The 14,510-nt window shown below is 38.1% G+C and overlaps 1 pseudogene; it reads right to left on the bottom strand.

The window, feature by feature from the left end:
- Positions 1–4,398: 4,398 nt before the first annotated feature.
- LOC115740230 lies at positions 4,399–5,888 on the bottom strand (annotated as a pseudogene).
- Positions 5,889–14,510: the final 8,622 nt, after the last annotated feature.

Raw genomic sequence — 14,510 nt, 5'->3', positions numbered from 1 at the left:
TTTTTTGTGAAACAAACGGAGCCTTGTTGGAAAGAAACAACGGAAGCTCCACAAAATTCATATCATGGGTGGATTACGTTGCACACGATACGCCTTATCGAGCTCCTCATTCTGCAAGTCCATCCACGTTTAGACACCTTTTATGTCCAATACCTTAGTCACCCTCGGTAGAAGCAGAGCATTCCTAACCTTAGACAATCCTGTTGCTAACACCATCAAAATATGAATTCGTGTATGCAGGGAAGTTCTTCTGCACAGTGAATTAAACAAGTTAGTATCCTTAGATTATTTTGTCATTATGGAGACTAGCGACTGCCGGAGGGAAATAAGGAAAAAATGAAAAAAAAGAAAAAGAAATGAAGGAAAAGAGGAAAAGAAAAGAAAAGTAAAAATTGATAAAATACTTAAGAATATTAACAATTAAAAAAAAATCCACGTCGGTGCATATTGTGTCACGTAGAATGACTGATATCCATGCCAACAATTTTTTTTACCTAAATTGGCCATATGATTTAATCGGTATCGCTATGAAAATGTTTAAAACTAAGTTGATCTAATTAAAAGGTTTAGGACTGAATTGGTACCAATGCAATAGATTTTTAATTTTTTTATACTTTTTCCAGCTCACTACATGAGCTTCCGATGTTTTTTTTTTTTTGGTCAGAAAAACACACCACTTTATTTATCCATAAGAGTTCTTAGACAACAGGCCCACAAAAGGGGCGTCGGCACAAAGCAAGCTCCATAAAGTTGGAGGAGGCTTATCTAGCCAAGAGGAAGGAAGGGAATTAGCCCGATGGAAGCTCTTCCAATGTTGGCTTTCACACATTTTCTCGTCCATAATATGAGTAAGCTATCTTATAGTATACTTCTTATTCTACCTGTTTGATGTACTACTATAATTTTTTGGGGCCACCATATACTTTTATCATTAAATTTAAAAAGTTTAACCAGTTACTATAATATACTATTTACACTAAAATCTATTGTGCTTTGAAAATGAATATTAATTCGAATAGGCACAAGGTGATTTCACTGTAGTATAGATTAGGGGTGATCGGTTCCCGATCCTGTCCTGTTTCCGAGCAGTCCAATCATTGGACTGGTCGCAAGAGAGCAAATATTAGTTTCGACAAGGTACGTTAGTTGCAAGTGAAGCAGCTTATTACAATTCTTGGCAGGATATGGCCATGCATTTACACGCAAAGTCAGAAACCTTCATCATAAATCCTCCTTCCCATTAGGTAGCTGTGTTGGAGCTCTTTCAAGGAAATAAAATGAAAAAAATAAGAACGCTGAGTTGAAGAATAGCGATGCATAAGTTCTTGGACCTCCATGTTCTCACCGGATCATTGGGCACAAAGCAACACACGCAAATATATTGTTGGCTGGAAGGACAATATTTATTACATTGCAGAGTGAAGAAGGGCGAGCGAGAGTGGAGGGTAGAGAGGACACGCACCTCTTCCTTGGTTCCTCTGCTTCGCCGAGCAATGCCTGAAAGAGGTAAAGAAGACGCCACCACTAAGTTAGTGAGTATTAGATTTAGGTTTAATTTTACATTTAGGAAATTAAAATATATGTATGTTATTCGGTCGGGTCCAAGGGGTCCAATCGATCCTTGTTTCTCCGGGAACCGGACCAAATCGGCAGATTTGGCTCGGTCCGAGGGGTTCTCGGTTCAGTGAGTCCATTATGCTTAGCCCTAGTATGGATGAAGGCGATAAACCTTTTGTGTTACTAACCACATGTATTATGGGGGATAATTACCAAAAAAGTCATAAACATATTGCAACTATGCCAATTCAGTCCTACTTTTTTATTTTTGGCCAATTGAGTCCTCAACTTTTTACATTTACGCTAGTTCACTCCATCCAGCCAAAATTGATTGGAAATTGCTGACACGGACGCCGATCATCTTACGTGGGCGACCGGCGTTGATTTGAATATTTTTAATAATGTTTTGACATTTTTTTTTCTTCCTTTCCTTCTTCATCCATAGAGGCAAGGGTCGGCGAGGTTGGGCCATTAGCGAGGGCGAGCGTTAAATTTATTGAAGTCAAGATTTTCCGCTTTACATTAAGTTAATCAAATGAAAAAATGTTAAAATATGTCTCGAGTTTGAGCTTAAAGTGAAACTGTGAATATTCCGAATCCAATATTTTACGGACGTTCGAAATCGAGCAAAATATATTATGCGTGTTTTGGATATCTTTTGGCAAGAGGATAAGATTTTGAAAAATTAGTTATATTCTTTCTTGGATATACTAGGATGTGCATAAATTTGCGAAGTCTATCTTGGATCGTTATCAACTAAGACGTTTGTTGAAGTTTAATTACTGAGAAGAATACAAGAAAAAGGAAAGCTTGGGCCAGAGAAAGAATAAAATATTCTTTCCTAGTTCCTGCGGAGGTGATGATCAAAATTTGAAAAGTGCCATGTGAACTTGAGGATAATATTTCGGTCAAGCTTGGGTTTCCTATATATATGCTTCCCGAACTTGGCCGTGGGTGTGCTTAATAAAAAAAAAAGGACGCCATTGTTGAGATATTCAAGTCTTGAAGAAGCGCCGCTTATGTGAGTGCTTGTGCGTAGGTCTTCGCATCGTTCATCCGACGAGTAAAGTTTATTCCGCGGAATTACATCAAGTATTCAAGTGTTAATGCCGATTAAATCTTGTGAGTCTAAGATTTGTTTTAATTCATTTGCGAGATTGAGAGATTATTTTGTTAGGAATTGGGATTATTTCGTTAGGAATTGAGAGCTAAACACTGTGTGCGTTTTTGGATGTAATTTGGGCTTGGGAAACACTGTGAGTGTTTGAGTTACTCGCTTTGATATGTAATCTCCATGTATCGCTCGTTCTATAGTGGAATTCGTTGCTGCTTTTCCCATGGACGTAGGTCTCTACGACCGAACCACGTGCATCCGGTATCCGATTTTTTTTCTTGTTCTGTCTATTTATTATTCGATCGCTTGTTCTGCTCAACAAAAATTAATATTGTCATTTCTTAGAAACATTATTTGCAATGCGAATCTACGCAACAAAAATGTCATTGCCCAAAAAAGTCATTTCACCAAACTATTAAAAAAAAAAGAAACCTCTTGTTCCCACTCTCAACTACTCAATCTCTGATTCCCACTCTCTCAGCTCCTCTATCTCTCCACTTTCCACTAAGCCACAAATCGGAAACTCTGATTGTTCGGCGTTAGTTTGGCCTCCACTAGAAGCAAGTGTCGCTAGCGTTGGCACCGATCTTCACCCGTTCTAAGTGACCAAAATTATTGAATTCTTGCGGTAACAATAGCACAAATACCCTTCTTTCTTCTAGGGTACTCAAAACAAGAACTTCATGCATCTTGATTAAGTTGTTCAAAATGGAAGTTGTTCAAAATGGCTTCGCATGTTACGGTGACACTCTGCTATTTTGTTTTTGAAATTGAAGCTCATTTCGACTTGGGAGATAGATAAAACAGGAGAACCTTCGCCCATTTCTATTCTATATATCCAAGTATATGCAAAATTCTAGTGTTGCGGGTCGAGTCCTTACCCGCACGGCCTTAGGGATTTCTTCCTAAGTCAGCCTTTCGCCACCCTCACAAGGATTGTAGAGAGAAAAACTATTTCTGAGAGAGGAGCTATGAATTTGTATTAGGAGATGATGATACAAATTAGGGGGAGGAGAGCTCTATATATACAAAGACTCATCTGATTACAAGCGTAGATCTCTCTTTAAACTAATGGTGGAATTTTCATCTCCTTATCTCTCAACTATCCGCATTTATTTTAGGAATTCTCTAGAATATGATACACTTATAATATTGTCCATCCCTAGAAATATTCTAGAGAACTCAAGAAATTATAGGAGACTTGCCCAGTCTTTTCGGATCATTTGTTGTCCTTTACACGGTGGAAACCTCTGAACCATGACATTAGGTTATATGAAATCCAATATGGCCCCGAACTTACATGGCATGGTTTTGATCTTGTGCAAATATTGCCGCCAATATATCGCGGTAAACATTTTATGATAGTTGAATCCACTATAACACATGGGCCAAGTTTTCCTCCATGTCAGGGTCGAGAAATTTTCTCTCACCAGCAATCATGTTTTCGATTGGTGGGTAACCAATATAGACCAATCAAAAGCATGGCTGAGAAGAGGATGAAGGAACATATAGCCCATAAGATAAAGTTTTCAAGCTGAGGAAGAATAAAAATCTTAAGAGAAAGAAAATAAAATACCAAGACAGGAGATCCTCACGATAAGAGGAAATGACTTTTGTGCATCTGTACATTATGAGCATGCTTCCATTGTGTATTCTCAACGGACGTAAGATGATTGCTTTCTTAAGGGCTGCTCCTTCGGTGTAAACAAAGCTTATAAAACATTGGATGGTCTGTGAACTATACAGACCGAGTCCATCTCAATCCTCATTTACCTTTGACCTTTGCACACCTCTTTATTCTAGAAAAGCAGAACAAAGAAGATGGAGAGACGGCAAACTCCTCAAATCTCATGTTATTTCACATTAAGAGCATATGCTCCATTCATTCTAAATTATCGTGAGGGCTAATTGGCCCGAACTCCACAGAAGGAGTCGATGAGGTTCTCGCCCTTCATGCGGTCGTTGACAGAGTCATAGTAGCAAAGGAAATCCATGTGAATGAAGGGCCTGTATTACAGAGGGTGTGCCTCGTCGATGAACTCCTCCGGCGTCTTGATCATCCCTGTGATGTAAGAGAACGTAGCAAGAGAGTATCTCACTTGACTCTCTGTAACCGCCACTCGGTGGTCACAAGCCTTGATCCTCCCATTGCTCCATGCCTAATCAAGAATGAACCACACAAAATTAGGGATGATCGCTATGAACCAGCGTGAACTAGTACTAAGGAAAAATTTCCAAGCAAATAATTGACTCACCACACATGCTTCACCGGCAATGACCATGAAAGTTGAAGCCGAGGGCTCAAAACTGAACCATTCGCCGTCTTTGGTCCTCACATCCAAGCCCCTAATGTTGTGCCGGTGCAAGTAGGACAAAAAGCTCGTCTGTGTGGCTAGTCGGGTTCACGCTGACCACGACATCTTCCGGTTTCTTGGACTTCAAGAATCGCAGGAGGTACGAGCTGGAATCGATGTAAGGGTCACAGCATTTCTCGACACCGTAGCTCTCGCAGACCATCCTGAACACTACCTTCTCCATCTCAGCTATGAACTTACCGTAGTCATGAACAGCTTTGCTGCAGCCAAAATGAGAAACTATATTAGAGAAGTCAACTTTAGCACCAACTCTTTATCTATTTTTCTTGATACCATGTTAAAGCTGGTTGGAGAAACGTGTTTGTCATGCTTGGAGTCGTTGTACAAAGCATATACGATTAGTATTATACTAAAACGGGAGAAAGATTAGTACCAGAAGCGGTCATTCCCAGAGGGCCACATGAGAGAGGTGAACTTTTCGCACTCTTCAAGCTTCTCGGGGCCGACAATGGCCAGGGCCTCGACGACGGGAGTCCCGGGGATCTTTCCAGTATACCCAAGGGGAGGCTTTAAGTTGATGTTCTTGATCTTAGTCTCATGGGGGAGGTTGAAGAGATCTTCGGCGACGCTGAAGATGGAGTCGTGAAGGCCGACAGGGAAATCGGGGTGATCGACAATGAAGCACCCATGATCCTCAAGAGCCTGCGCCATCACTTTGCAAGCTTCTGCCCTGGAGCTTGTCCCTGGTTTCAAGCATTCTTCGGAGAACACTATGACTGGGACCTGGGTTGTTCCTACCATCTCTCTTAGCTCTCGATGTCTCAGAGCACACACCAAGATCAAGACTCTGATCTTAAGCTGGTCTCTTGATCGGGTACTCCTTGCGGGATGAATCGCCTCAGCGTGTTTGAGCTTTTCATAGGCAACCGACGGAGAGGATGTCTGTCGAGTTTTCTCAATCCACGCTAAGTGGGGCTGAAAGAGACATACTATATGTTGGTGTCTCCAAGCGAGGACAAAGCTGTCTCGAGTGGAGAAACTCTTCCGTTGAACCAGTGGATCCGCTAAACTGATCTAGAAACCGCTAGATTTGCTCGGATCTACGTGAAAAGTATATGAAAAATAACTATTTTCGATGATCCGGATTCATTTTAGTATTTATGCTACACTCATGTAATAATTTCTCCTCTAGAGGAGACTATTTGTAAAGTGAAATATCCATAATGACTTCTTATACTAGTGTAATATCCTTTCACCTAATAATTTAAGATGGACGCCCACGTGAATTTCCTCAAATATTAAATCGATACAGCTTCACAAAAATAAACCGTCAGCACTAGGATTTGCTTCAAATTACACCAGATCTCTACAATATCTCAAAAGAACTAAAAAAGTGCACTTATTCTTTGTTTTTCGTTCTCCGGTCCCACTCCAGGTCACAGATTCTTGATGTGCAAAAAGCATCTAGAAAGCAGTGCCAAGGTGAGTGGAGAGTGATAATGTTCACCACTTGAACGTAATCATTCGCCAAAGACTTTTAAGATTCAATGGGGATATGCACTGAAACTTGCCAGTTTGAAAAGGAACAAAGTAGAGCACAAACCACATAATTTTCGTACGTCAATCTTTTTCCGATCACTTAAATATCATAATTTTTAAAATACATCTACTTAAGTACCTTAATTTTCAATTAATTAATTAAGTGCTAATTTATTTATTAAAATATTCATCCAAGTGCCATAAATCTAACGTGGGATAGCACTTGTGGTGAATATTTTTAAAAAAACTATGATACTCAAATGATCGATTGAAATGTTATATGACATTCAAGTGATCGAAAAAAAAAGTTACGGCCTTCAAATGAGCATCGAACGGAAGTTATAATACTTGTGGTATCCTTATCCCCTTTGAAAATATTCAAACAAACTCAAATAAAATCCTTGCCATTACATTCAATTAGTCCTCGACAATGTTTTTATGGCATTTTCATAGCACTAGATTTTATATATATATATATATATATATATATATATATATATATGACATAGCTAATTGAATGTAGCTGCCACATTCTCAACCTATTGTACAACAAACCATAACTCATCCACACAATATCCACTTAACATTGCATTTTAGAAGATTAGCAAAAGAAAATCAGAGATAGGAACGTTTCCGTCTTTGTTCGATTTGTCTTTGAAACCCAACCAAACTGGAGTGAAAGGTATGCTTTGAGAAAATGACAAATTAAATCAAATTCAATAAAGCTTTCCAACTGAATTGATTCGGTGGTTTGCTTAGACTCCTAACTAAATTGCGTACTTACTATCCGTTGTCGCAACTTCTTCTTCTTCTTCTTTTTTACACTTGAACAATATTAAATGCGACAATATTAAAAACTATTCTAGACCTACAACAAAAATAAGAAACATTAAACAGTGAATGAATTCTAATGGACTTAAAATTAGATGGAAATTCATAAAAGTCATAAAGAGAAGTTTAGAACAACTATAAATAGTGTCATGGCTAAATGTTAATTAGTGAATATTAAAATGATATAAAACTGAGAAAATCATTCTCTCCAACAACTAAAATGAGTGGGGCCTCTATTGCACCATTACTCATCAGAAGTAACGGTATCGTCTCCTTAGTACTGTCCTTAAATATAATTTCATATAACAAAGCTAGACTTGCCACAAGTATTAAACCGAGCGATCTGGAACGGTGACCATCCTTGCGCTTGAAAGATTTCAACATCACCGTTCATGATTTTATCTCCTCAAGTCTCCCGTAACTTATCGATGTAACTCAAGCTATCATCTTCGCTCAGGCAATTATCGTTGCTATGTATTCTTTCAAAATTTAAATAGTGAAGAGGAGAAAAATGATAATTTTTTTTTAAAACATCAACGAATGATCTAAATCAGAAATTGTCACACCAGCATATCCGGGAAAATTATCAAAATAGTCGTAAACCTATTGCAATTGTGCTAATTCATTACTAAACTTTTTTTTTGGGCCAATTGAGTCTTAAACCTTTTACAATTGTGCCAATTCCGTCCACTTTGCCGGCGTTTGACATGGATAATTTTTAATGATATTTTTTTTCTATTTCTTTTTTTTTTCAAAACTTATCGCTATCGTGGTCGGCCCTTGCCTAGTGGCCGGCGAGGGCTTCAAGGCCCCCAAATAGCCTCGGGCGAGACCCCCTTGCCCGGATCTAAGCAAGGGCAGCCTTGTCATGGCATCGTCTACAGCGAGTGAAGGCGGCTGCGCCTCGCAAGGGTTCCGTGAGGCGCGGCCGCAGGCAAAGGCGGCCATGGCCTCGCCCAACCTAGACGAGGCTAGTTGAGGAACATGAAGCCCTCCCCGACCATAGTAGCAATAGGTTTTGAAAAAAATAGAAAAATAGAAAATAGTTAATTATAATTAAAAATTATCAATGTCGCTGCTAGCAATGCCATGTCATCACGAGTCGGCAATGCGGATTAAATTGACATAATTGAAAAAGGTTTAGGACTCAGCCCGCAAAAAAAATTTAGGACTGAATTGGCACAATTGCAATAAGTTTAGAATATTTTCTGGCAATTCTCACCACAAAACTTGACTATAATAAAACTCATCTCTTCCCATAAGCGACATTTGCAGGCCTCACAGTGTACATCTATACCCACTAATTAATTTCCTTCAAGCACAGCATTTAAATCATCTTCTAGTTGCGTGCATCTTGTCGCATATCCTAGCTTTTTCACAGTATCACATGATACTCAAGTCTAAGGCTAATTCGTAAAAGCCACTCGTTAGATTAACCAAAATCAACTCCTCCCTCCGAGACTCCCCACAATCTATTTGATAAGAGATATTAAGTCCTCGTGTGATCCGGATCAAATGAACTGAGAGTATTCTAGACATGATCTTCTATCCTTTATTAGTAATTATACACAAAAATTTACAAATCTCAAGATTATAATCATAAGCACCATGCAATCATGTGCTCCTATCGATCCACCATCTTTATCTTCAACTGATGCGCCGATACTCCTCTACTTTGTTCACACGTGACACTTCTTCAACAGTTAGCGAAATCTGCAATAGTTTGTTGTCGATGACTCATAATCATCGATTTTCTTGTCAAGGCTTTTGTGTTAATCTCTGATGGCGATGGCTCTATTAACGAGTTATCGATTCCTTCTAGTTTTCCATCGTTTTGTTAGCTGATGACTTTTCCTTTGATCAAAACTCTGCTCTCATTGAGTGAGTTTGCTTTTCATTTTATCACCTTTTTTTTTTGTCAACATAATAACTTATAATCATCTAATTTCTGAAAAATGAGCGAAGTTCGCACAAGTGGGGCATTGGGCCATCGCTGACCGGTCAATTTCATTGGATGCTTTTTTTGGGATTTCATTTGCTTAGTAATTTAATTCCCAGTCAAATCAAATGCAAGTCATCAAGATAATTGGATCCGTTGAAAGAAGTGCGAAGTGACCCATTCGATTCACATCATTCAGTCCAAAATGGATTTCCACGTTAAGTCTTTAAAGACCAATGGGATTTCAAAAGTGGAAAGTGTCCACTCACGATGGGATAGACATTGAGACATTGCGTCGGTGGTTTAGCTTTTTTTTTTTTTTTCATAAATGAGTTAATTAATATAACTATCTCAAACCAATCATAAATAGATTTTTTTAAATATTTTTAAATATTAAAACATTTTAGATGCCTGTTTTTTCTTTCCTTTCTTCCTTTTTCTTTTTCCTCCTACCTCCGCTGCCACTAGCCAGCGATGGCCACCCGAGAACCTCGAGCTCGTTGGCCACGGGCAAGCTCCTGCTCTCCGGGATTTGGCGAGTTTAGAGCTCATTTACCTCAAGCGAGCTCTCGCTCATCGGGATCGATTGCGTCTGTGACTTGTTGCCAGCCGCCGTTGAGGCTTGGTGACCGATGGAGGAAGGAGAAAGAAGGAAGAGAAAAAGAAAACAAAGAAAAAAAATGAAATTGAAAATTTAAAAATTTAAAGAATTTAAAAAATATAACCTCGATGAATCTAAGCACGAGCATTAAGGACTTGGGGCTAGGCCTCAATATTATGAGGCTTGGCGTCCCAATTACTGTGAAGCCTTCGCCGATCTTAAAATAAAAAAAAATAAAAAATAATTAGTTTCTTTTAAAAATAAAAGCTGTCCACAATGTTTTAGGTATATATATTTTCAAAAAAACATAAAAAAAAAAATCATGCTAGATTTGATTAAATATGAAAGTATTTTAATAATATTAGTCGGATTGGGTATGGGTCGCTAGATTTTTATTATATGAAAATGGGTTAATTTGGGTTGGACCATTTTTGATTTGACTCGACCCACCTGTTTGACAGCTCTACTTATGAGACTACGAACATCACCAATGTTAATCAAGCGTATTAGTTACATGGATCATTATGAGTTCAATGTGATTTGATCATAGGTCTTCATCAATAGGGAAGTGGGTGGGTAACTTGATTTACATCTTACCAAGCCTTGCTCGACCACATATCAACTGCTTGATAAGCACAAACAAAACTTCTTTATTTCTTATCCTTCTTGCTAGGATCCAAGATTGACTAGATAATGTGCCTTTGGAGAAATTTCATGAATTAACGAGTTTTAAGGTTTTTTGGTTAAATTATATTGGAAAATCTTTAGTCTAGCCGAATACGAGAAAACTAAACCTCAACTTAGACTCCGTTTTTTTGGTGAAAAATGAATGATTTGAAAAATATTTTCCTCGCTTGTATTGCTTAGAATAATAAATAAACGAAAAATATTTTCATTATCAATAATTATTTATGTATAACTATTTGTCGACGACGAAAATACTTTGCATTGGCTGTGGCCAACGAGCTCGAGCCTTGCCCTCGCCTTTGGCACCATCATTGAGGCTCGGCAACCGGCGGAGAAAGAAGGAAAAGAAAATAAAGAAATAAAATAATTGAAAATTTTGATTTTTTTTTTTTTGCCTGAGATAAGTCATGAAATTGAAATTATTTTTCTAAATGAGATTCAAACACCAAAAAATATTTTCAGTCACATATCACTAAATAAAGAAAAACTAATCATTTTTCTAAAAAATATTTTTTAAAAGGTATTTTATTTTATCATGAAGTTTCCCCCAAATAAACACACCCTAAAAATCAATTGCATCTTTAAATAAGATTTGCAACCTGATTGCAACTTTTAAGAGTCGTGCAATTTATATAGAAACTACCCAAAAGGCGCCGCCTATGGTTTCCCCTTCTCTGAAAAAAACAGAGCCACCCAACCCCCACCTTCTGTAGTGACTTTTCTGAGAGAGAGAGCGGCCTCTCTCTCCCTCTTTGTTTCCAAATATCTCTATTTCATCATCTTTTTTAAGGCTCCTCCGTTAGTTTTGCGTACGATTCCGTCGACTTCTTTCACGTTGAGGGTTTTTTCTATGAATTCACAAGTTCGAAGCACAAGCACCTCGAAAGAATTTGTTATTTCGAACTTGCTAGTGCGCTCTGAATTTGATGCTTGCTCCATATAATTGAGCACAGTTCCTCTATTGCTTCATCAATCGACTTATTTGAAAATGATTTTGTGAACAATTGATATCTTTTCTGCATTTCTTCCCTCCCGATCGAGAGTTATATTTTGATTTGGGTTCTCTTCTTTTCCAATCTAGATATAAATCTAGGATTTACCCGTTTTTTTTTTTTTTTGGGTGCTTTTTCAACATGGTTGTATTGTTGTTGTTGTCTCTATACGGTGATAATGTTAGGGATGCCGAATCTAGGCGGGCACCGACTTTTGGCAAAACAATAATTACTAAAGAGAGAAATTTTAGTGTGTACTCGTCGTTGGTATTGATGCAAGATTTAGTGATCAGCCGCTAGTTATGCTTTGATGTTATGACAAATCCGTCTTTGTGGAATAAGCGAGTGTCTGCAAGCTGTACTAAGTTAATTTATCTTTGAAATTTACTTGCTTTGTTTGATTTGCATCTTTATCTTGAAGTTATGAGAGGGACCTCTCCCTTTTCTTCCTATTTCCTTCTTCCCTCTTTGAAGTTTTCATTTTGTGTGCATGAATAAATTTCTGTGACTGATCTTGAGTGAATATGGAGATCGGTTTGGCCATCCGTTCAGCCGATGGCCGTCGAGAGGATGTTCGTGACAAGGCTCCACAATTTGTCCAAGATTAGATTGCTTTCCTCTCCCAATTTAGATTTAGATCAAGATTTGGAAATTTTACTATCATAAACTAGATCTAGATATAGATTTGTGAGCTTCCTACATATATTTGATCTGTGATCTTTCAACGTATTGATATTGGTGTCACAGCGATGGTAATGAGAACATTGAACCTAGAAAAGCATCACAAGCCGTTGCAAATGGAGTGAGAGAGATTAGCGTGTGCTCATCACTGAATCTAGTAGTCGGTCGCCGAAGTTATATAGTGACAGATTTGTTCTGGAGGATGAGAGTGTGCGTCTAGCTGCAAATTATTCTTTGTTATTTGCTTTTTGACTTTTGTTTTGTTCGGACGTTATTTAAACTTTGCTTGAGTCGGAAGATATAACTCTTGAACTATTATTATGATATATGAATGACATCTTTCTTTCGACATAAAAAAGAGTTCGGTTCCAAGCTAGTTCTTGGTAAAATCGGTTGGCTTCCCCCATTTTAAGGCCGACACCGTCTGTTCTACCCAAAACCTGATCGCCCTTGGTCGAACCTATTTTGAAGCATCTTTTGAAAAAAAAAAAATTTGCAACCTCAAGATTTGCACTATGGTTTTTAATATGACCCAACCATTACATAATACTTAACCAAAGAATTTTTTATAATGAAATAGTGAAACTTTTATGTTGTATCCATAATATTTGGATTTTTACCCAAAACAAAGAATGGGCCACTTAGGTTTCATTACGTGTACTTTGACAAACTATACCATATCCATCAACTAAATATATGCATTTGCCAAGTTGAGATGTGAGTATAGTATATCCTTGTTTAGGAAAAATGTTCATGGTAATATGAAAGCCACTTTTGCCTATTAGGCATGATCAACATCGAACTTAAAAAAATTCCACCAATTGAAACGAAACTCTATTCAATTTTAGTATTTGTAGTATCTAGCACTAAAATGTCATGTACATTTCATTTTTCCGAGCTCTTTTACCCACTAACCCTGGAAGTTATATGTGTGGTCTCTTGTCAATCACTCTAGGTAGATTCACCAAACAGGCATTGAACAAGAGAGACCGTTTACTCAAATTGTGTTGGACTAGTGGACGGAAAAGGTACAAAGAAAAGTCATAAACCTATTATATTTGTGCTAATTCAATCATAAAACTTTCAATTGTATCAATTGAGTCTTTAATCTTTTGAGATTTTCCATTGTAGTCCAACCAGCAAATTTTGGCTGGAAATCAATGACATGGACGACGACCGCTTTACGTGGCATAACCGTCGTTGACATTGATAATTTTTAATATTTTTTCTGAATTTTTAATTTTTAATTTTTAATTTTTTTTTTTTTTGTCTTTCTTTGTATTCTCTTTTGTACAACTTTGGGCCTGCCACAAGTGAGGGCGTCAGGCTCTCGCCCAGATCCGGGAACTTGTCATACAAGTTTTGTGAGGCCATGAATGATATGATACTATTGTAAACAAGATTGAACTCCTCTGGCATCTCTACTCCAAGGAAAACATTTCGGTAATTAGGAGAAATTCGAGAACAATGATACTTCGGCCCTATTTGAATCAGCATTTCAAATGAGCATTAGGGCTCCAAAGTCCCTTGGCCAAATGCAAATGTTGTTTGGTTCATTTTTTGGCTCACTTTGGGGAGATGCAATTGCATGTCAAATGCTCTTCAAAGACTTTTAGCCCAAAGTACCTCTAGAGGTACTTTGGGCTAAAGGATTTTTGCGAAATGCAATTAATTTTTTATAATTTTAATTTTGTCACCTTCACTTGCTGCCGCCGGTCGCCTCTGCCGCAAGTTGCCGGTCGTCGCCGCCGCCGCCGCCATGGGTCGCCGCCGCCTTTTTTTTAAAAAAATATATATTTTACAAAGTTCATTTTTCACCAAACAACATTTACATCAAAGTTGTTTTCCAAATGTGTTTTTAAAATGCACTTTACCAAACACTACTTGCATTTTGAAAAAGGCCTTTAGCCCAAAGGTATTTGCATTTTCTCAAAGTCCCTTGGCCAAATGCTAAATCAAATAGGGCTCTATTATCATGCTAAATTGCTACAAGCACTCAAGTTTGTTGCTATCATGCTGATGATCGGTAATTGCATGCGAAGATTGGACGAAGGCCGGCGAGGCTCACCGGGGCGGGCGACGGCCGGCCACCCTCGGCCGCAGACCTCTGCTAGCTCCTCCGGCCATGGGCGGCAAAAGCGGCGGCTAGCCCCTACCCTAGCTGCAGTTCTTTGTTTTTATTAGTTTTTGCTTTTTTACAATTAAAATTTTAGAATTTTCTTGATTTTTTTAATTAATTTAAATAAGATTTGAA

Source organism: Rhodamnia argentea, chromosome 1 (genome assembly GCF_020921035.1).
Source record: "Rhodamnia argentea isolate NSW1041297 chromosome 1, ASM2092103v1, whole genome shotgun sequence".
In the NCBI taxonomy this organism is placed as follows: Eukaryota; Viridiplantae; Streptophyta; class Magnoliopsida; order Myrtales; family Myrtaceae; genus Rhodamnia; species Rhodamnia argentea.
Note: the sequence above shows the minus strand (reverse complement) of the source record. Positions and strands in the feature narration are given on the sequence as shown.